Below are 22,355 nucleotides of genomic sequence, written 5' to 3'. Positions count from 1 at the left end.
CCTCAACAGAACAGTCTGCAGGATTGCTTACCTCATTATTTTGATTTTTCAATTGACCTCTAGATATGGAGAAGTAAGGTAGTATTTTTAGCAACATTCAAAATGGGCAGGAGCCATTTACTGCTCACAGTCCCTTTTGATTGCTTCTCTTGAGCAAGGAGAAAAATGTAACAGACATTCAGGTAAAAAAGAAAGAGACTATGAACCTCAGGCAAGCCATAATAATAGCGTAGTTAGGATGATTTATTTATTTGCCAGTCCTTGTGGGCTGCTTTGTGCTGACTTCATCCTGTTGCTTTAACCCTCTAGGCTCTGCATCATCTCAGATCTGCGACTGTAGAGCTGCATAAGCTTCTCCATTCATTTCCTTTGCAACAGTAGGATTTGAACGATAACGAAGGTAAATCAGGGTGCATAATAATCAGCTCAAAGAACCTGAGAGCCTGGGATGCAGCTGGCCAGTCACTCGAGTGAGATGTCTAACAGATGAGAGTGGAGGATGTCAAAACACAGCTCAAAACCCCACACAAATAGGTTATAGAATGACATAGTTTATGGATGGGTATTTTTCGTTGGGGGGAGGGGGCGGTGGGAGGTCTACTGCATTGGAAGAGAACTGAAATCAGGGTTTTCATTTCCAGTGTAATTCCCAGTCCTGTTATTCACTTCCAGCGTCTCCCCGGACAGCTCACTCGGGCTCACTTGATAACCCCATTTGTTTTTTTCTCCAATCAAAAAGCCTTCGGCGGGAGACTGGGAAGCGCTGAACACCTGCGGCCCCCACACGTTCCCCGTGCTCCTGAGGGAGCTGCCAGGGTTTCCCGAGAGGGGGACACGCCTGACGGGAGGCTGGATCCGGAGCTCCCTAATCCCCACCGTCGGCAGCGAGCGACACTCTGGTTCCTGCCTCTCCGGACCCGCCAGCGGCCCCACGCAACAGGGACCTCCTGCTGCATCGCATCCCGGCAGACACAACGGAGCCTCGCCCAGGCTCCACCGTGCTCCCCGCGCCCGCTGCTCAGGAGCGGCCAACGCGGCTCCCACCGGCTGCTCTCGGGAGGGGGAGGCCGTGGGACGACACCGCGCCTGCCCCGGCGGGCACTGCACGGCGCCCCCGCGCCCCCTGGGGCAGGGGAGGACCGCGCCCCGGGCGCCCGGCGGTCCCGTAGGGCGCCTCCCCCGACGGCACCGTCCCCGCCCCCGGGACGGCTCCGGCACCAGGCACGGCTCCCGCCCACCGGGGCAATAGACGCGCCCCGGTCTGGACGGTGGCCGCCCCTCCCTCGTGGGACCGCGGCCTCTCCCGCCGCCGGGGGATCTCCGCCCCTTCGCGGCAGCCAGCGTCCCAGCTGGCGGCGGCCCGCGACCCACGGGCGGAGAGACGCGACACGACGCCTCGCCCCGCCCCCGCCCCGCCCCGCGGGAGCCGCTCGTGGCAAAGTCACCGACCCCCGAAGCCCGCCGGGCTCCATCAAACGCCGCGGCCCCGCCCGCCGACGTCATGGAAACAAGCGCGTCAGTCTCCCGCCCGCCAGTGGCGGCGGCGGGGGCGGGCGGGCAGCGGCGCGGGGCTCCGCCTCCGCGGGCGCCGTGCCTACCGGGGCCCCGCCTCCACCTCCCCCATTGAAGAGTCCGCACGTCGAGACCCCCCCCTTCCTCGGCCGAGAGAGGGGCCCCGTCACGTGGCCCGCACTCCGCAGGCGGCGAGCGCCGGCGGCCGCGGCGCCGGGAGAGGAGGGGGCGACGGGCGCGGGCAAGTGAGTGACCGCGGCGGGCGGGCGGAGGCGGGAGGCGGGCGGATCGCTGCGCTCCGCTCCGCCCCGCCCCGCCCTGCCCGGTGGCGCCCGGCTCCTGTAGCGGTTGCTCGGCGGCGCAGGGGCTCGGCGGCGCACACGGCGCTGCCCGGTGCGTGCGGGGGAAAGGAGGCGGGCGGGTCCCGGGGAGCGGCGGCGGCGACGGTGGGATCGCCCGCGAGGAGGGCGAATCGCTGATTCCTGCCGGTGAGGCGACGGGGGCGGGGCGGGCGGTCCGCGCCCCCCTCCCTTCCTCCCTCCCTCCCTCCTTCCTTCTCCTCCCCCGGCTCTCCCCGCGCCGGTGCCCCCTCCCTCCCTCCTTCCCTCCCCAGTTCGGTCGCCGCTTCACCCCCCCGCCCCCTCTCCCGCCCTCCTCGCGCGGCCGCAGGGCGGGGGCGGCGCGGCGAGGCCGGCCGGCCGTGGGCAGGGCGGGGAGCGCGGGGACCTTGTGCGCTCGGCGAGCGAACGAGCGGGCGGCGTCAGGTTTACGGGCGCCTCGTCCTGGCCCCCGACCGGCGTCTGTGTTGGCCCCGCGGCGCAGAGGTAAGCGCGGCGGCGGCTCGGGGCGGCTCTCCTCCTGGCTGGCTGACCGGGGCGGGCAACAGCGTGGTGGCAGGTGCAGCGTTGCTCCGCTCCCGCCGCGGGGCTGCGAGCCGTGGCCGGGCTCGCTCGGTGGGGCGGCGCGGCCGGAGGGGCTGGGTGCCGCGCTCCTGGGCTTTCGCCGGTTCTCCCCTCAGGTAACCGGAGTGTGCACCTGGCCGCCACTGTGCAGCCGGGGCACGGCGTGACCTTGAGGGCAGCGGATGCGGGGCTGAGCCTCCGCGGGAGCGCACCGCCACACCGTCGGGGACCCCGCGGCTGGACGCGGCCGGCACGCCACGGCCCTGCAAGCTCCTGGCGGGCGGGCGCACTCACGTCGTGGATTAAGGTGGTGCTCAGCCCCGCCGCCCGCCGGGTTAAGTAGCCGGGATTAGCCCGCTGCGGCAGCACGACACCGACATCCCGGGCACTTCGCCGCCCCGCGGGGGCTGGGAGCCCGGCACCCGCGCGGCCTCGCCTGCCCGCTGCGCCCCCAGGGCGGTGTTTTTGGCCACGGCTGAATCGTACGCAGCTTTCCGTCGGAGCGGACGGGCTGGTTTGATTTATCGATGCCTAGCCGGGCTGCTCATCGACCGGCGCGGATGAGGAAGGGATGCGGCACTACTTCGGGTGCCGGGAGAGCGAAGCCCTCGCGGGCGTTTCGCCGCGGGTGAGCCTGTCCCCGCGCGGGGCCGCTCCGCGGTGGGAAGCGCCTCTAACGGCGGTGTCATCCTCGTCCCGGCGGTGCGTGTAACCTTTGGCTGTTGCGCCACGTGAGTTCGGGAGCGGGCTGGAGCCTCCGCCGGGGATGGCTGGCCGGTGCCGAGCGCGGGAGGCAGCGCTCGCAGTGGGGAGGAGTGGGGTCGGTGTCTACGCCGCCGTCTGCCCTGGCTTTCTGCCGAGCCCCTCGGTCGGTCGCTAAAGGCTGAAGTCGGAAGGACTTATGATTTCGAGAGGAAGATCTCATGAAAAGCGGTCTGTTGTCCCCGGGAGCGTTTCCTTTAAAGCGGCCGTGCGAGTGGCGTTCGCCAGGGGCAGGAAGGGGCTCAGCCTGAGCACGGGGAAGCGTTTAGGAACGGAGAGCTGTGGTTGAGTCTGTCCCAGGGTTCGCAGCCTGAGGGGCGGTGTATTAGTTCAGCTGTAATAGGCGGCTATGAAGTGCTGCGCACGATCCATACTCCACAAATTATGTTTTACGTTCGACTTTTTAAACTATAGGGGCTGATGACGAGAGACATGAACAGTAACAAAATTTCGTGGTTTTTTTTCCTTGTCATTTTAAGATCTACATTTCAGAAATCCTTAAGTACTTGTTATATATGGCATTTGTACATTTATAACTTCAGTTGCTGAGGCTTTCTTCTCAAGGTCTGTTCAGAAAGAACTGGTGACAGTACCTTATGCTGTGTCTGAAACCGACATTCTGAGAATGTTTGCTGGTATCTCGTCTCAGAGTGCTTGAGAGGTGACTGGCTAGGTGATTATTCAAATCATGTCCCTTCTTAGAAGTCAAGTTCCAAGCCCACTGTACTTGTGAAATATCTTCATCATTAGTGGTTGGCAGTCTTGACTTCCTGGGGAATGAAGTGAGCATGCCTTTGGAAAACTACTGCCTGTTAGAAAGGTGCTATATCTCTAAAACATTCCTGGGTCCTAATGAATTTAGGTTAAAATCATGTGTTTTGGTACTTCGAAAGGTGTTGGTTAGATAACTTGCCAATTCCTTGTTTCACGATACTGTGTGTTCAGAAGGTGGTAGCTGGAGCTATAGCCAGGGCCATTTTTTTTTTTCGGCTGTTTGTTGGCACTTTTCAAGGATTTCTTCCAAACACCACAAATTGTGAATTCCAATAGAAGTAAACTTGTGTATCTTTAAACTGTTGGCTCTTCTAGCAGAAATAGCTTCCAATGTACTAGGGCTTTAATACTTATGGCATAATGAATGGAAACTCTTGGTGTCAGTGGAAAAAGTGGTCACTGAATTCAGTGAGGAAGAAAAACTTGTACACTTCCATGTGAAATTTTCGGTCTGGAAGAGCATCATTGTGTGGTTCGGTTTATTGCTGCTCCTACTGATGATTATGGTAACTGACCCAGGCTGAGTTAGCTGAAGGAAATGTGAATCCTGTGTTGTGTACAGATACTTGCAGGTTTTCCCAATCAATGTTCCTATGTCAGTGCTGAATTGCAATTATTACTTCTATCCACTCAAAGAAAAATGCATGAAAAGCCATGTGGATCGCTCAAGTTATACAAGTCAAAACTAATTTTAAAGGGAATTGTGGATGTACTATTTGTAAACACACATACTGTTACTGTTGGATATGAAGCAAATGGCTTTGGGAATTTAAAGCAGAAAACAAGACTTCTGTCACATTAGCATTGAGTAAACTGTGTAGTGGTTTCTTATACAAAGTTGCATTACATACAGATAATGGTACAAGGAGAGGATCTCCATTCATGTAACACATATTCTGCTAATAATCTGGGGGTAATCCTGCAAATTGAAATCCACTGTAGTCTAAAGGAAGAGTCTCTTTTAGAAAGTCACTCTTTTGTGGACTGCAAAATATAGAGAACTTCTGTCAGCTGTTAAAATTGCTAACATCTAAACTGTTTTCTAGAAAGCTTAAAAGGAAATTTGGAGACTTGAAAGTGTCCTGTAGCAAAGGCACAAAGGTCTAGTAATTACTTTTCTTATCTTTATTTTTAGCTGTTTGAATTTATTTGGAAAGAAGAATGTGATAAATGGGAGGTAATTATGAGATGACACTAAGAAGGAAGAGACATAGGGTGGATCTGCTAAAGCCAACTCAAAAACAAATGCTTTGGAAGAATTAACTTCACCAATATTTAAGATTTTAGAGCTGGGAATTTACTATTAACTGACAAGTTCAAAATGAATGTGGCAAAACAATAACATGCCATAGCAAGAAAGTCTCCCTGGACAAGAGGGTAGACAAGATAACCTAAAGTATCTTCTAACTCGAATTTCTTCCATTAAGGTAGACTAAATATTAATGGCATTCTTTACCACTGAAATGTGACCTCACTAATGTCTTTCAGTGTTTGAACTCATTTTTATATATGTTTTCTTCTGTTTTTAAAGAGAAAATAATACTAGTGCAAAAAGGGATTCACATTTTATTTAAAGGTGAAGTCAGGTTTCAGTTAGCAAAATTTAATGCAGAATAGTGAACAGCTATGATTAGTCCTGGGCATTAAAAGTAAATATCTTTTGAGAAATAAGGAAGACTGCTTGACTCTATAAGAGATCTGCGTTATAGAAATGCATGCTTACTTTATTACAAAAGGATCAATAAAATTGCAGTAATAGCCTTAAATTTGTATTCTCTAATATTCTCTACTTGACTTAAGTAATAATAATAATAAGACTTGTTAAAAGTTGCAGTTCAGGAGATAAGGATCTTTTTCTATAGAGTATTTTAATTAAAAAGTAGATAACATCTAGGAGTTGCAGAATTGTGTCTAAAAAGCTAGGATTAGCTCTGCCTACTGGCTTTCTAGAATGTGTGCAATAGTCTCAAGCAGGTTTTTTTGGCTTTATCATTCAAACCTGTTAAATTTTCTCTGAAGACATTTTTATTTCTTGCAAAGTTTAACAGATCAAAGAACAAGGGAGGGAGGAAAGATGAGGTGATACTGTTACTGGTTTGAAAAAAAAAAGTGAACCTATGATACTTTATGTAGAGGATGGGTATTTCTCACAAGCATTAAGATTTACTAATTTATTCAAAATAGCTTGCCTTTATAAAGATTGCATTCCTCCTCTTTTCAATACCTAATGTTAGTGTTCTTCTAACTTAGGTTCAGTTAGCTGAAAAGACCATGTTCATTAATTGAACAGCAGAGTGATAAAAAAGTAAGATTTTTTTTTTTAAATTCGTGAAGCCCTTCAAACATCTCTTAATGCATGTGAAAAACAAAAATGTGTTCAGCAGTTTCACACAGAAGATGTAAGCAATGATAATGAGCAGTATAGAAAGGAGGATTTCCAGGAGGTGACATGTATAATGAAATCAACAGGCAAAATATTAGACTAACCCATCTTGGAACAGTTGCACCTACTCAGACAGAATGTAATTTCTACACAGACACATGGTATTGTCCAGTTTGTCTTTTATTTTTAAATTATTAGGCTTTCAAATACAGTTAATTAAAATTAATTTCTAGTTTTCATGACAGATTTCACTTGATGTGAGCAGTATCTTTGAAGGAGCTGTCTGTTCAAGCTATTGGTATTCCAGTAAACGTTATGAAAATTATTTCTGCTGCCACTTATAAATCTTCCTCTAACTGACAGATGACAGCAGGAGGTGTTATTAGTTTAATTTTGGTGAATTGCAAAGTAGGTATGAGGCTTTCTCCATTGGTATTTCAAAAGTCTTATGGGAGAAGAAATCTAAGGAAAATGTAGGAGGCATTTAAAAAATAAATCAGAAATAGCTTTGAAAATAAATATTACTTATTTTTTTGTCCAGTAAGAGATAATATGTAATTGCTCTTATAAAGTAGACAAATAACATCTGCCTTGCCTTTGAAGGGGAATGGACTGAGAAAGAGAATATATTCCTCCTTTCTGGTGTTTGCAACTGCAGTGTGCAGTTAAAGAGTGTACAGATCCACTTTGAGGATGACATTTGATAAACTAGTGCTGGCCATTAAGTCTGGCTGGTTCTGCCACTTACAGCATGACCAGTCTCAGCACTAGCAGTAGGTAGCCCTGGCTTCTTGCTGGCTATAATCTGATGCTGCTTTGTAGATGAGAGTTAGGTAATTTTCTGGATGGTTTCCTATTTGCAGTGGATTTCAGTGGTTTGCATGTCTCATTTTTCTTAATACTGTGTATGAGCTGGATGTTGCCTTAATTCCCAGTGAGCACAGGAAACACCATGTTCTTAAAACACACTTCTTGGAGCCTATCACTTGTAATCTGCTACCCTTACTTGTGCCCTTATATTCACAGAAAGATAAGGTAGCAGCAGGGAAAACAACACTATTGGTTTCTCACCACTTGGTGTACAGTGTCTGGTCCTGTACAGAGGAGGCCCAGGATGTACCATGCTCAGCACAGTTGATAGCAACAAACCCCAACTCAAGGCAGGAAAGATGATTCAGCCTGCTCTGCTTTAAGCAACTATCTAACTTCTGGGACGCACCCCAAGGGTTATAGTGCTGTGCTCTTTTTCCTGCTTACATCATCATTAAAACTTAAACTTTCATATTAATTTTAAGATTTTGAATCAAAGATGAACTTACTCACCTTTACATTACATACACCAGTAAAAGAAACACAAGTGCTCTTCAGTGGAGTGTTACAGATGGGCCTTGTACATCTGTAGATTTCTACATATGTAGAAATCACGTAACTTTTTCTGCACTTGTTATTTGACCAGTGACTGGTGGCTTGTTTGCATGGCTCTTTCAGGATTGCCCCTGTGTCTCTACAAATACAAGGATGTGTTGCTTGTGGTGTATATTTTGGCTTCTGTCTAGATTTTACATAAAACAACTGGTGACTCCATACAGGGATAGGAGGAAGAGTCACTAGCTGTATTTGGTGGAGTTTTTCCACTGTAGAAAGAAATAACCATAGTGCTATGGCCTTTATTGAAATAAGGAACTTAGGCCACTAGCAATAAAGAAGTCTTGTAGCTGCAGCACACTTTTTAAAAATACTATTGTAGAGCGTTCTAAAAAGTTGAAGGTGGTCACTGTGACTCTCCAAAAGCTTGGAAAACATTTGGTTTTGTATGGAAGGTGTTTCAAGACATAGGAGTCTTTTAAGACCCTATCAAAATATGTGTTAGTCACTTTTGTTAATATGTTTGATGCTTTTTTAATATTCCAAAGTTTTATCAGACTCTTATGACGGCCTTCTGTAGCTGCTGGTTGATCAGCATAATCCAAGAGGCTGGGGACAGAGAGAGGATAATTTGTAATTGCCTATTTGGCTTGTCACTGTGAGTGCAAAGTTTCATGGGCTGGCTGAGGTGATCTCATGGCTACTTTCATTTCTGTCTTAGGCTAACTGCAATAATTCCCCCCTCTTTTGTGCCATCTCTGCCACTTTGAGTCTACTCAGCACACCACTAGATGGTTTGTTACACAATCTTTGTGCACAAACTGGTCTCTTCAAGGTGAGAAGCGAGGCTCACATGAGGAAAGCAACATGAATCTTTGGATTGATGGTTGGGAATATTCCTCCTTGTGCAGTAGTCACGTGAAACCATTCCCTTGGAGAGTATTAACCTTTCCACATGGGAGAACTTGAAGTTATTGTTTTGGCAGTAGGTGGGAGAGTGGTTTTCAACTGGCGCTCAACTAAACTTTTATGGTGTTCCATAAAAGTATATTTGGGTTTAAACACAATAATTATATGCCTAGGTGGTTTCTGATACTACAGTAGAGTAAAAGAAATTTTGTTTTTGTTAAGCATCCAGACTTGTTTTCTGATGTTTTTACGTAGAGAAGACTGAGTAGATAGTAACAATAAATGTGTAGAAAAGGTGGCAGGTATGGTTAGGCCTTAAACTGTTTAAGAAAGATGGTATTTTTTAATCTCTTCTGGTTATTTATATGGAGCAGATAGTAGATCAGGATCTTAATATGCATATTGAACAGGAGTTTTTTCACTTCCATCCAGGTGCTACTGCTATCAGTATTGATATTGCACTTCAAATTGCTTTATATTTCTTGGATCGGCCAGTTTTTCTTCACATGGGAATGAAGCTGGTGCAGAACTTCATGAAGCCTATGGAACACAGTGCAAATCAATACTTAAATTAGAGCAGTGTCTACCAGCCTCATTCAGTTGAGGTTGTATGAAACATGAAATTTAAACCGGCTGTCAGGGTCTGTGCCAGATGGCTTTCAAATATGCATAGTTGAGACTGACAGCTGGAGAGAGTAGGAAAGGTGCTTTACCACTGCTAGCACAACCACTTTACTTCTACTTTATTAATAACTCAAATCATTATGGTTTGTGTTCACCTACTTCTGCTCTGAAATCTGTGTAGTTAACATTGACAGTGATTTTTCTTATTCTGCAATGAGCTTGCTTTGCATATGAAACATCTTGACATCTTCACAGAGTCTGCTTTCAGATGCATTTTGATAATAGGTAGATCTTGTGGTGACCGCAGATCTGAGGATTTGTTCCTAAACTACAGCTGTATTTCTTAAGTGAGTTAAAAGAGATTTGGGAATAAAGGACTAAATTGTCTGGGATTTGAAAAAGGCATGGTCTCTTTCTCTGGATTTTTGTGTATGTGTGTTGTTTACTGGTGGTGGAGACACTAACTTAGTGGAGTTATCCTGCATGTAGAGTTACTCATTCTGCAATGCATACCAGGTAATGGGAACCTTTTGAAAGAACTTTGGTACAAACACACATATCCAAAATTAGATGCCAGCATATAAAGCAGTGTTACATGCTAAGTCTTGCCTGTGAGTGAATAATTTGTGTATGGCTCTCTTTTTTTCTTGTTGATCCTGGTGTTGCTGGGCACTGGACAACAGCTCCTCAAACCATATTAGCAAAATGGTTTAGAAAAAGTTGTCTTGGTTGTGAGAAGTCTGACATCCTAAAGCTGTGTTGTGTTACCTTCTAACACAGGAAATTGGTTTACTAGATGGAAAAATACAAGGGATGTATGGTTGAGGGGAGTACTTCATGTTTTTTGGGAAGATAGTTGTAGCATTCTTAACAGATTAACCTCTCATTCCAAAACTGCAACACTGAATTTGCATAGGCTCAAAGCTTTATATTTATCTTCTATTGATAGTCAAATCTAAGGCTACAGAAATTCTTATGAAGGATGAGGTTGTGTATATAACCCTGGGCAAAATACTTTGAACTGCACAAAGTTAATACATGTTACTTTGAGGCAGCGATTGCAAATTTCAGCGATGGTAAAACAGGCCAATTTGAAGCTCCTCATGAGGAGCTGCCCAAGGCCTCTCCTGAGCATTACTGAGCTGACAAAGTAAAAACACTTCTGATGGGCTTTCCCCTTCACTGTCACAGTTGGCAGTAGCTGAAAATGGTGACGTGGTTTTAGGGCTACTGCATGGCCTAGATTCCTGGAGTGAGGGTGAACAGGAGAGCTGAGGCTGGCTGGCACCTGTACCCTACCATGGGGACGAGGATGCCTGTAGGAAAGGTCTTGGCCACCCTGCAGGACAGGGAGCCTGAGCCAGCTGCAAGGCTCTCCTGTGTTGGCAAGGACTGGCCCATGCTGGGCAGCATGAGCAAGAGTGTGACCAGTGAGTTTTGCCTTTAGTCATGCTTGTGAGGCCACATCCAAAAACGGTGCCTTGTTTTGCACCTCTCATGACGGTCAATGAAGGGCTGTCCTGCGGTATGTGGAGAGAAGTAGAGTGACCTGGCTTTGTTTGACCTGGAAGGGGGAAGGCTAAAGAGGGACACTGGTGATGGTCTGTAGTGGGGCTTTGCAGGAAAGGTGCAGCTAGGCTTGTCTTTTTCCCAGGATGAGCATGGGGGTGTGGAGAAAGCTTCCATGATTGACTTGAGCTTGTGAGGCCTGTGCTGGCTGGAAGGGGCAGTCCCTGTCACTGTGTGACCTTCAGGAGGAACCGCTGGTGTTGCTGCTGTCTTGCTTGTCACCTGTTCTCATCTAGGGCTGTCCCCTGACCTTGAGGTCAGGTGAGCGGCGGTGCTGGCGCAGGGCTGTACCTTCTGGCAATAGCACAGGCTTGGGTATTCCTAAACTAACTGAAGCCACATCCTTCCTCCCGCTCTGACATGGTAGTGCAGCTGCTTGATATGTGAGTTCAGCCCAGCCGACTGTGCTTAACTTTGGCAGAGCAATCCTGGCCACTTACATAAGCGTCTTAAAAAACTGAAACTAGTCACTCTGGGCTGCTTCTGTTGCTGAAGCGACGCAAACGCATCTAAGATGAGATGCATGTGACTATTTTAGATCATGTCCTAGGTGGCTAAATTTAATATTTTGATATATATGTTTTAATTTATCCATTGCTGATTTACAAAAAATGCCTGAAGTGCCTACCTTTGAGGTAGGTGTTCCCGTTTGGTCAGGTGAATCTTGCATATGATGGAAGGAATGTAAAGTTTTAACTCACAAAATGCACATAGGCTTCAGAACTTGAGATAGACCCTTCAGGTGGTGAAAACAGGTGATGGGGCAGAGCACAATTTCAACACTGACTTTTAAAAAAGCTCTTGCATCTGCTGCATGCTGTCTATTACCAATTATTGAAGTACTAAATCATGGGGAGTGATTAATGCTAGAATCAGTAGTTGTTCAGCTGTGTACTAAATGGAAGGGTTTCAGGTTAAAAACTGAGATAACGACAAGCCTCTGTAGATCCTTAAAGACAGCTGTAGTATTTCTAAAGTATAAAATTCTGTGGAATTTGCTGTAGAAACTTCACCAAGATGAAGGATGCTCATGTTTCAAGGGGCTTTTCAGCCCTTTCTTCCACACCCTACTTACTTTATATAAATGGATCATGTATCTTAGCTTGCTGATTAGAATCCTAATGTCAGCCTCTCAAATGTGAAGTGTGTTATAAACATAGTTAGCTGGGAGCTTAGCAAGGCTCTAGTTGCCAGATGAATTAGAATTTGTTATATTTCCTGTGAGTATGGTTTCATATTTGCTTCACCCAAGCAGGTTTGGTGTAGTTCTGTGCCTTGTTTTGAATTGGCACTGACATTGGATTATCTGTGTGGTGAGTCTGGTTAGATAACCATTCTGCTGGGGAAAAAAATAATTCTTACTATCTGTATAAGACTTCGTCTACCTGCAGGAACTTTACTGTTGTCACAAGAGACTGCAATAACTTGGGGAAGTAAGGAATGATCAGAGTGGCTGGTATGCATCCTGACCCTTGAACATCACCATGTTTGTGATGGAAGAAGCATGGCTTTCCTTGCTGTAATTGCTCTGCATAAAATGTATTGAGCAGCCTAGCTGGAGTCCTGGGAACCACCCAGGCACAGCACATAAACAGAGAACACTGCAGGAGCTCTGAATTTCAACAGCAAAACTGTGAGGTGGCTTTGTTGCATGATAGAGGTAAAATTTTTAATCAGCTATAAAATATCATGTAAGCTCTGTAAGATGGGAACCAGTTCAGCCCACTCTGACTTACTAATTTAGTGAATCTGCCATGTGAAAATGAAGCTGAGAAGTGAACACCGCTTTCTTGTAGATGAGGAGAAGAAACAGCCATCTAATTTGCTGAAGGGTGGTTCTTCTATTTTTAAAACCTGAAACAAGTGAAGGCTAAATTATGTAGCTACAGGCACATTCTTCTTCAGTAGGTAGTAATCAAAATCTAATGATTAAAGCTGTCAAAGCTTTTTAAAGTTCATGTGAAGTTTAAGATGATGGAAATTTATCTTTGGGAGGAGGAGTGTTTTGCTGTTCTGGAAGAGGAAACTTTAAGACAAAAGGCATTTATTGCACTTGTATGAGTTTCTCATATGCAGACTTCTAAATAGTGAAACTTAGAAATAACCACCCAAAAAATATTTTATGAATGCTTAAGATTGGAAAGAATTTTATATTAGCTTAGCCTCATGCCAACAAGCTAAGAAATGTGAACTTTATCTAAGAAAAAAAAAAATCCAGTCAATTTTGTAGACTAAAAAACGTGAGTGTCTATTTGTGGAGTTTTTGCCAGGAAGGTAAGGTATGTTGTCTCATACCTCATACCAAGGTATGTTGGCCTAGAGTTTTGGGTTTACCTCCATGAGATGATGGCAACAAGCTATCAAACTGTCTGCTCAAAGCCTATTTCTGTTTCCAAAAGTGTTTCCACAGCCGCCACTGTGTCAACACCATTCAGTCATAATTGTCAACTCGAAAGCAGGCTGATCAATGGAAATGCTAAATAAAGCAGCAGGACTCTTGCCTCAAAGGCTGTGCAAAACCAGATTTGCCAAGAGGTGTATGCATCTGTGAATATCAGCAGAAAGGTTTGCTGTTTGTTGTCTTCTAGTCCAACACTGCTATGTGCCTTCAGGGCTCCTTTGCTTGAGGCTGTCTTGAATTCTGAGTCTTTCAGCTTGTCTTCCAAGTGAAGTTGTTTTCTAAGAAATGGACAACCAAAAGGGTTTAGTTTTTCAGAAACTGAGAAACAGTGGAATTCATAGGAATAAAAACTTGAATTACAGCTATATGACAGTTTTGGTGGTCGAGTTTTTTGGACTTTTTTTCTTTTTTTTAATGCATTTTAAGCATCAGACCTTATGGTACTTGTTAATACTGTTAGAATTGTTCCTGCCATTCATCGGCTATGAGACTTTTAAGATGTGACAGCTGGTTGAGGATCAGAAACAAAACACCGACTCTACTGCCCATTGACATATATGTCTATGAAAGACCAAGGAAGTTCCTGGCCCGCTTTAAACAAAGTGCATTAGATTTGCAGGCACAGCTCTTTTAGTCCTTTCTTACAAGGTATCTTTTTCACAGCTGATAAGTAAAATGATGTCTGTACTCCCTCTGCTGGCTCTGCATAAGTAGCTTTCATGAGCTTAAATAGCTGAGTAGCACCTCTTACAAATATGCCTATGTGTAATTCTGAGTTAAGAACAGTTTAATGAATAGAAGAGGGATTTTCCTGAAAAATGGGTCAACAAATAGTTGCTGAAAGCCAATCAGGTGTCTCAGATGCTATCTCATGCTATAATGGTAAACACTGGTGTTGTATATACCTTTGTAATTGTAGTCTGATCTGTTTTTGTGTATCAACAATTGGATGGGGCTATCCATTAAAATACTTGTACATCCAGTTATACATCTAAGCTCTACTTTTATAGGTATTCTGTTCTATATGTACATGAAGAGCTATGATTAGAAGACTCACATGGGGAAATAAAAGTTATCTCCTTCCATAAATTAGAATGCCATATACCTTTATTTGCTTATTCTGAGACTACTTGTTTCTTTCTATGTGAAGAGATATTCAATACAAAAATTCTTAGCCAGAATGGAAGATGTTTAGGCTTGAATGAAGTCTTGGTATATATATAGGTGTTATGAACATAATCAAAACAATTTCACTTGAAAGTCAATAGACATCTTTATATGCCAATGTAGTTCATTCTGTTATCTCGTTTTCTGATATTATTATTCTACTATACTACTGCTCTGATTATTTTTATTTTGTGGAATTCAGTGACAGCTTCAGAGAACCAAAAGGGTAACTCACCCTAATATACTGGTCAGTAACCAGATAAGTGGAATAATAACCCAAACTGCCTTTTTACTATTTGTCAGTTCAAAACATCTCTGAACAAGAACCTTTGAACCTTGTGGTGTGGAGTCTGACTTTTGGTTGTGAAGTCTGAGGAGATTTTCTGGGTTTTTGACCCTGCAAGATGCATTTCTAGTCTTTTGTCCAGACATTTTATTTGTATAATTCATAACTGTCAAATATTCCAGAACAGTAAAACTCCTGTGCAATCTCAATTAAGAATTCAGTGCAGCCACTGTAGTTCTTTCTGTTGAATTTCTCTTTGGGTGTACCTGTGGCTGTCTGCAGATGTCTTCAGGCATTGCTGTACTGAGAAAAGGCTTTTTGGCTGCAAAAAAAACAGACAGCTGCCCAGGCCTTCACACAGAGGTTAGAACAAGTCGTCTTTTCACAGCAAATGCATTCCCCCTACCAAATATACTCTTCTTTCCCCTGCTATGGTGGATTAAGTTCCTGAAGTTTATCCCCGTGACTTGGTTTATGATCAGAATTTAGAGTTTTACTGCCATGCTTAATAGCCATGCTTAATAATTTTTTTGAAGTCCAAAGTTCCATTTTATTAATCATGTCAATTGACAAGCAAACCAAAAATTGTGGACCTCCATAATATAGGCCATTAAATTTAGCTTGGCCATGTCTGCCTTCAACCCTGGTTTTGTCAGACAAGAACGATGGAGGATTCTCCATGGACAGGAAAATGCATCAATTTTTTAGGAACATCTAATAGTATGTTTCAGAAATCTCCAAATTAAAGAGTCAGAGAATCCTGATCTTAAAATATCTTAAAATAATAAAATAGCTTGGTTTAGGCTTCCTGTGGGCAATTTTGCCATGATGCAATTGTTTAAATACATGAAAATATTTGCTCTGTGAAAAATGCTTTGTGACAGCTGATGGCTTATTTTAATAATAATTGCTCAACAACAAGGTAAAGTTTTAGTAACTACCTACTTTTTCAGATTTAAGGAATAAAGCTGTCTTGAAAGCTGTTTAGCTTAATTATGTGCCTGAAGCATCACACATCAAACTAGATTATGACTTTGATAGACAGCTGTGTAATTGCCTAAAATTGTTTGTTCTTTTACACTTAGTTTGATTCTAGATTCTGACTGTATACTCTTTGATCACATTGCTGACTTCCTTTATTAAATAACTGCTCAAACACCAACAAAATTAGTTATTCCACCACCCCCCAAAAAATAAACCCCAAACAAACTAACCTCTAGCCTAATTTCCTGCTGTATTGGTTAGAGCAGAAGATTTCAAAGGCAATGGATATATGTGCAAAAATCTTGACTCCTGTCTCAGGGGTATGGTACACAAAGTAGCAACTTGCTTTTAGTAACCTAGAGCAAGCTACTAGATACTGGTAACAAGTCGGAGTGCAACATACAAAACTACATATAAACGTTCAGTATAATGGATGTTTTTTGTCTGAAGGTGAACTGGGAACATTTTTTGTAAGCTGTGCTGCTATGTCTGAATAAACATGGAGAATTAGAAGTCTGTTGGTATAAATTTTTGTCTCTCTTAAAGCATCTCTTTGTCCTGTGGTGACATCTCTTTCCTTGAGAAAAGGAGGAAATGGAAAACAAATGTTGTAAAATAATGGACGTGAAATCAAACTAAAAAGTTAATAGGTTACAGACCATGGTAGAACTGGCCTGTCAATCTGCTTGTCATGGTGTACAGATTTGAATTAGTACATAACTTAAATGACCAAAATTTATAACAAATTTGAAATGAGGTGTATGGTTGGTTTTCACTGTGCAAGACTTTTCATTAAATTTCTCTTCATCTTCCTTACCAGTGTTTTCCTTACCTCAGATCTGAAAGTGTGAATAACAAGTCTGCTACTTGCTACTAGCAGAATTACATACTTGCACCAGTTTTTTCTAAGTCTTGTCTACATTGGGTAGGATTTTTTTTAAAGGCTGCTAAAATAATGCTTAATTATAGAGGTTTTCAGATGGCTTCTTTCTATATTTCCCTTGACAAACTAATTAAAATAAACCATCCTTAATGGGACTGAAAAGCAAGTTTTTGGAGAGCAGTCCTAGTACAGCTGCTTCCTAGTTGTCTGCTTTCTCTTGTCCAAATGCTACATGTCCTTCAAGCTTAAGGCTTTATTGAAAGTGCCAAGAAACCAGCTGATGGCATCCTTTGAGGAAAACAGGGATACAGTATTTTGCTTAGGAAAGTGGACCAGTAGGACCAGAGAAGGAATCTCCCAAAATTACCTTCAGAAAAACTGAGTCCCTATCTGTGGGAGTTTGGGTAATTTGTGCTATATTTTGCTTCATGGTGCTGCATCATTTTTTGTTTGTTTCACAATACTTGATCTTCTCAGTCACTTCCCTCCACTGGGGAAACAGGCATTTCACTGCGTATTACTAGCCCCAGGCTAGAGGAAGCTCTTGTCTTCCTTACTCTGCTTTACCTGCATGCTGCATAAGAGAAATTTGTAAATTGCAGGGTTTAGATTAAAAATATGGTTGGCTTCTGACTTAACAAGGGTTGGTCTGTGAGCCTCTACTCAGCTGTATAGTCAAAGAATCTCATGCTGAGCCGAGGTGTGATGCAGTCAGCCGTGCAATGGCACTGGTCCTTTGAGGAAGTCTGTTGGAAGCAGTGAGCTGAACATACAAATCTTGGTTATTTAAAGAGTTTGTGCCATCAGCAGTTGTAACATGCACAAATTCAACAGGATGCTTCAAGTTTGTCACTTGAGTGGAGAAGCTGATACTGCCTTTCCCAATTCCCTTTCTTCGGAGACACTGTATGCTTTTGGTATTACTAGAAACAACATGATTGCTAAAGTTGCACACTGTTACAATGTGTCACTGTAAAGCAAACACTTGTGGGAAGTAGCTTTGTGTAGAAGGAACAAAATATGTCTGACTTTGCCAAGACAGAATGATGACCTGTAGTCTTCATGGGTGGGTAGCCTCTTGGCCCTGAGCTGCAGATGAACTATGAGCACTTATCTGTGCTAAATGCATTAGGGTCTCAATCCAGATGCCATCTTTTGGAAGGACAAATATTAAGCTTGTTAAACTAGCAATTGCTACTGAGGATTCAGAGCTTCCTTATCAGAAGAGTAACACCTCGCTGTGCGTGCCAAAGGTAGCTATGCTGCAGGCATCTGAGTGCCTGCTGGTTTACCACTTTACTTCTGCTAGCCTTGTGTCTTGATAGGGCAGGGGAGAGAAGGGAATCTGTGGCTGATCCTCAGCTCAGAGTAGGTTCAGCTTGTTGTGATGCAGTTCAAGGCATGGCCTTTCCCTGCCTAGGGGAGTTGTGCCAGTGCTAAATTAGACACCTAGCTTGCCTCATCATTTGAATGATTGCTGATTAGCCTGGGAGCAGAGCTGTCTGCAAAGTGCTAGTGAAGACTTAAGGCCTTTGGCTTATGGGAACTGGAGAAGGGATTTTCTTTATTGTGTGGTATAGGACTTATAAATATTATGACGGAGCATGTTTTTTTGTGTTTTTCCTGAGTTGCTTTCTTTTTTCTAATTCATTAATCAAGCACTGATGTCTTTGTAATCTCAGAAACCTAGAGTTATGCACAATTAAGTACTTCACAACTGAAGACTTCAGAAATGAAGATATGATTATTAATTGCACATAGCCAGTTTGTATAGCAATTTTATATAGCCTACCGAAACTGAGAAATTAATCAAATTTACTAAATCTGCTTAAGCCATTGTCTAACAGTCATGTGAATTTGCTGTTCACTCCAAACAAACCTTGTCTGCCCTTACTGAAAAGTTATGTGCCATGCTATGGTTTAGTGGCAAGTCAGTTGACTTGTGTCCTGGATTTGCTCAACCCACTGCAACTTGAAATAACAGAGGGAAGAGGAACCTTCCCTTGAAGGCAGATTTAATGTTATCTTAAAGGTGGCAGCCATATAGTTCCATGATAAAGAGGCTTCTAGCATCTTGTCTCTTAAGCTGGCATATCCACGTTGCTTGTATGACTTCTACAAATAAATGAACCCCTCCTGGTGTCTTGTGGGAAAACTTGTTCAGACAGTAGAAATGCTGCTATTTAAATTTTTCCACAGAGGTGGGGGAGATCCTTTTTGGATGACAGCTCTCTGTACCACACAGCTTCAAGTAGCCCACTCACAGGTGTAGAACCATGGCTACCATCACAGCTAGTGGGAGAGTGCAGGCTTGGGACCACGGCATGGTGCTTTCTTGCTTCTTGGATCCTGAGGGGGGCAGATTTCATGACTAGGAAAAAAAATTATTTGTTTTTAAAGATCATACAAGTACATGGAGGAAAGAAAAAAAAAAAGTGAAAAAAGAAAAAAGCATTAGTAAAGGAAGAAGTGCCAAAACTGTTTGGAGTGCTGTATATGCCATGAGAAATTGACTTAGAACAGGACCCAAAATGAAATACCTTCCCTCAGAGGCTGAGGTGCTGTAAAGAAGAGTAGAGAAGCGCACAAGAAGTGTGTGTTCTGGGCCCAAGGTTGCCTGTGTGCCTGTTGCAACAGCAGAGCTCCCATACTCTGTTACTTCATTAATGCAGTTGGCAGAGTCGATGGCTTTTCCCAATGCAAAAGGATAAGGGGGGCAGGTGTAAGTTGCAATGTTGTTAGTGTCAAATAATGAGAGCTGCTTCAGGACCTCTGTGAGTGGGAGTGTCACAACATGTCACTGTAGCACAGCCATACCTTTGGTTGCCTGAGGATGTGACAGACTTGCTGCTTTGTTAGAGTTACAAAGTGCTGTGATGGGAATCTCAGCTGTGTGCATTCTGTCTACTAACGCTGCTTATATATTCTCTATGTTTAAGAAACAAACTCTTGAGAAAAGTGTTTATTATCTTATATTGGATGGTGGACATGGGATTGTCATGTGTGTACTGATCACAGAGCAGAGAGGTGTACTGATCACTCATTCTACAGAGGGGTGCCAATAGCTATATTGCAGAAATGCTTCAATGTGTGTAAAACAATCCCAGACCAGCAATCAACCCTGCATAAATGAGAAACTTTGGAGTAGCTAGAAGTGTGTGACAATGCATGGAGCATGACAATTTAACCTTTAAGTGGGTGTCAGACATCAGAGAGATGGAAAAGTATTATCATGAGTAAAGACTAGTTTCGAAACTAGGGATGTCCCTGAAGGATGAAGCAATATGTAGCCTTACAAAATATGTCAGATAATACCATGAGGTGAAGCATACTGAACATGCTTGTTACACTGTACCAGAAAGAGGAGGCCCAGTAGAATGGATTAGTGAGCTAAGCTCTCAAAATTTACCAAAAAGAGCTAAAGGGATGACCAGTATAGTCATAATAAATAATTTTGCGAGAGATTTCACTCTTGTGTTTCTGCAAAACTGTACACTGGAGTCTCAAATTCAAATATTGAGGTAAAAAAGCCCTTACCAAACAAAAGAAAACACAAACCAAAAGAACCCCTGAACCTCTTGACATAACCAACAGGAGCAGCAAAGTTGTGAAGAATTTCTTAAAGTGCTGCTCAAGTGTGGACTAGTTATGATATTTGAATTTAAAAACTCTGTCTCCTTAGGAAGAGAAGATGGCAAACATAATTGCAGTTTTTGAAAGGGATTTTCTCAGAATGACTCTTTTAGCCAGTTTATTTAGTGTATTTCTAGCAGGCAGGAATTAATTACATTCAGGGGAAGCTAGCATGGCTTTCAAACTATAGGTTTCTGAAGAAGTAAGGCTCTTTGAGGGTTTGAGGATAAGGGTATACTGTGGTCTGGTATTTCCAAAAGTCTTGTGAAAAATCTGAAGTTGAAGGTTCTCAAACTGGCTTGTTACAGGCCAAGAGGGAAGTTTCTTAAATTTTGACCACAAGAGGACAAAACATATATCCAATTTAGCATCATAGTGTGAGCTCATTGAGATGGGTGACCAGACCTGAGGTTTTTGTTTAATTTTTCTTACATTCCAGACCCTTCCTTGGTTGGAATGGTGATTTTGAGGATCATAAATGGATCCTTTACCACATTAATATCACGATTTGTATATTATCTGTTTATGGTTCAATGAGTGTATAGACTATTTTGTGGTACTGTTTGTACTTAGCAGTAAGCTAGTCCAAAGTAGCAAGAAAAGCCTCAAAACTTTGCCAAAGTTAATTTTATTGCTCTAATAGAAAGGAAATAGTTATATACAGAGGGTCTTTATTGAAGTAATTTGGCTCAATCTCATAGGCATAAATATTTCCTAGTAGTTTTAAGACTAATTTTAAATTTCTTTGAAGTTTTCTGAATACAAGAAAAATCAGGTAAGAATGGACTTTTGCCTTTTGCCTGAAGGCTCATAAATCTAAAGAGCTTTTTGCATCTCTTTGAGGTCATGAAGCATGATCACAATCAAAAGCCTACTGCTCTGCATAAATGGAGATTAGCATAAAGTAATACTTTCTGAAAGAAAAAATGGTGAGTATTCAAATCAGGATGAAATGGTAAATATAAGTTCTGTGAAAAAAAGGTGAAAAGATTTCTCAAGACAAGTCATATACCTGTAGGAATAACTGAAGAAGTCAGCTTCTGGTTTGCTGACATTTTCAGAACTGACCAGCTGGATGAATTGCAATGAGCTCTAAATGCAACAAGTATCTGAAATCTAGGAATCCAGCTCCATCTCTGTTGGATGCAATTTGGTACCATCTCAGTTTACCTTTACTTGAAACTTAGTTGCATATAGTGATGTCATATGCCTCATTTAACACACACCTGTCAGGGTTTGTGACCAGAACACATTTTGCACTTTGGGAATGCCAGTAAACTCTGTTGTAGTCTTATGATGTGTAATTTTAGCGAGTTGGTTGCCATGCTACCACCCTATCTTTTTTTAGAAAAGTTCAGCTTTGTCTTGTCATTTTTGTCAATATGGTTTTGACAAATGTTGATGAGAAAAGTGTGGTAAGTTGTTAATGAACCTTGTAATGTGAATATTTGTTAATGGATGACTTTACTACATTTCAAAAAAAAAACCACTTTTAGGTTTATATATTTAGCTATTAATATGGAAGATCTGTTAAAATAACTTAGTTTACAGCATAATTATCCTAAAGTGTGCAGAATAAAGAGACTTGAAATCCTCAGTTATCTTTTTTAGAACTCAGTGGATCTGAAGGAAAGGAGAATATTGATGGGCTTTGGGCAAACATTTTTTTCCTTGCATCTTAAACACCAGCAGGTTTGCCTTCAGCCATCAGCTGCCTTAGTCGAAATTTTGACAGCTTCACTCACCTGAAGTTAGATGAGGAAATGCATCTAAATGCATGTTAGGCACTTGAACACACTCAAAATGATTCTGGATGGGACAGAATCCCATCTAGAGGTTAGAAGTTTTTTTTTTTTCACTGGGATTATAGCCTTAAACTGGAGTAACCTTGTATCACAAACAGTCCTCTTGAATGTAGCCTTTAGTTTATAGTGTCATCACAGAGCAAAAAGTAGATGAGTTTAGGAAAAAGAAGTACAGATAAGGAAGCTTCAGGGCCTGCGGGTGAAGAATAGAGAAGCTGCCTGAGTGTTGATCATAGCTGTGGACTGCAGAAAAGTGTTTAAAGTGGTTACAAACTTGACACTTTCGCATGGTTTTGTCTTAAGTGTTTATCGTCTTGTGGACAACCAGCAATGTGATATGAAAGGGGTGACTGTGAAAGCCTAGCATTTCAAACACATGGAACACTTGTTGCTTTC

At 43.2% G+C, this 22,355-nt stretch overlaps 1 protein-coding gene across 8 annotated transcripts in view; it reads left to right on the top strand.

Annotated features, from left to right (window-relative positions):
- The first annotated feature begins 1,842 nt into the window (after positions 1–1,842).
- Positions 1,843–22,355, top strand: part of ATP2B1 (ATPase plasma membrane Ca2+ transporting 1) — a 60,503-nt gene continuing 39,990 nt past the window's right edge. For 2 of the 8 annotated variants that reach the window (XM_068190355.1, XM_068190362.1), the window contains exon 1: positions 1,843–2,000. The gene's annotated coding sequence lies outside the window, so the exon portion shown is untranslated. The other 6 variants (XM_068190361.1, XM_068190360.1, XM_068190356.1 and 3 more) reach the window with 6 other exon arrangements.

The sequence above is a fragment of the Anomalospiza imberbis genome, chromosome 5 (assembly GCF_031753505.1).
Source record: "Anomalospiza imberbis isolate Cuckoo-Finch-1a 21T00152 chromosome 5, ASM3175350v1, whole genome shotgun sequence".
Classification (NCBI taxonomy): domain Eukaryota; kingdom Metazoa; phylum Chordata; class Aves; order Passeriformes; family Viduidae; genus Anomalospiza; species Anomalospiza imberbis.
Note: the sequence above shows the minus strand (reverse complement) of the source record. Positions and strands in the feature narration are given on the sequence as shown.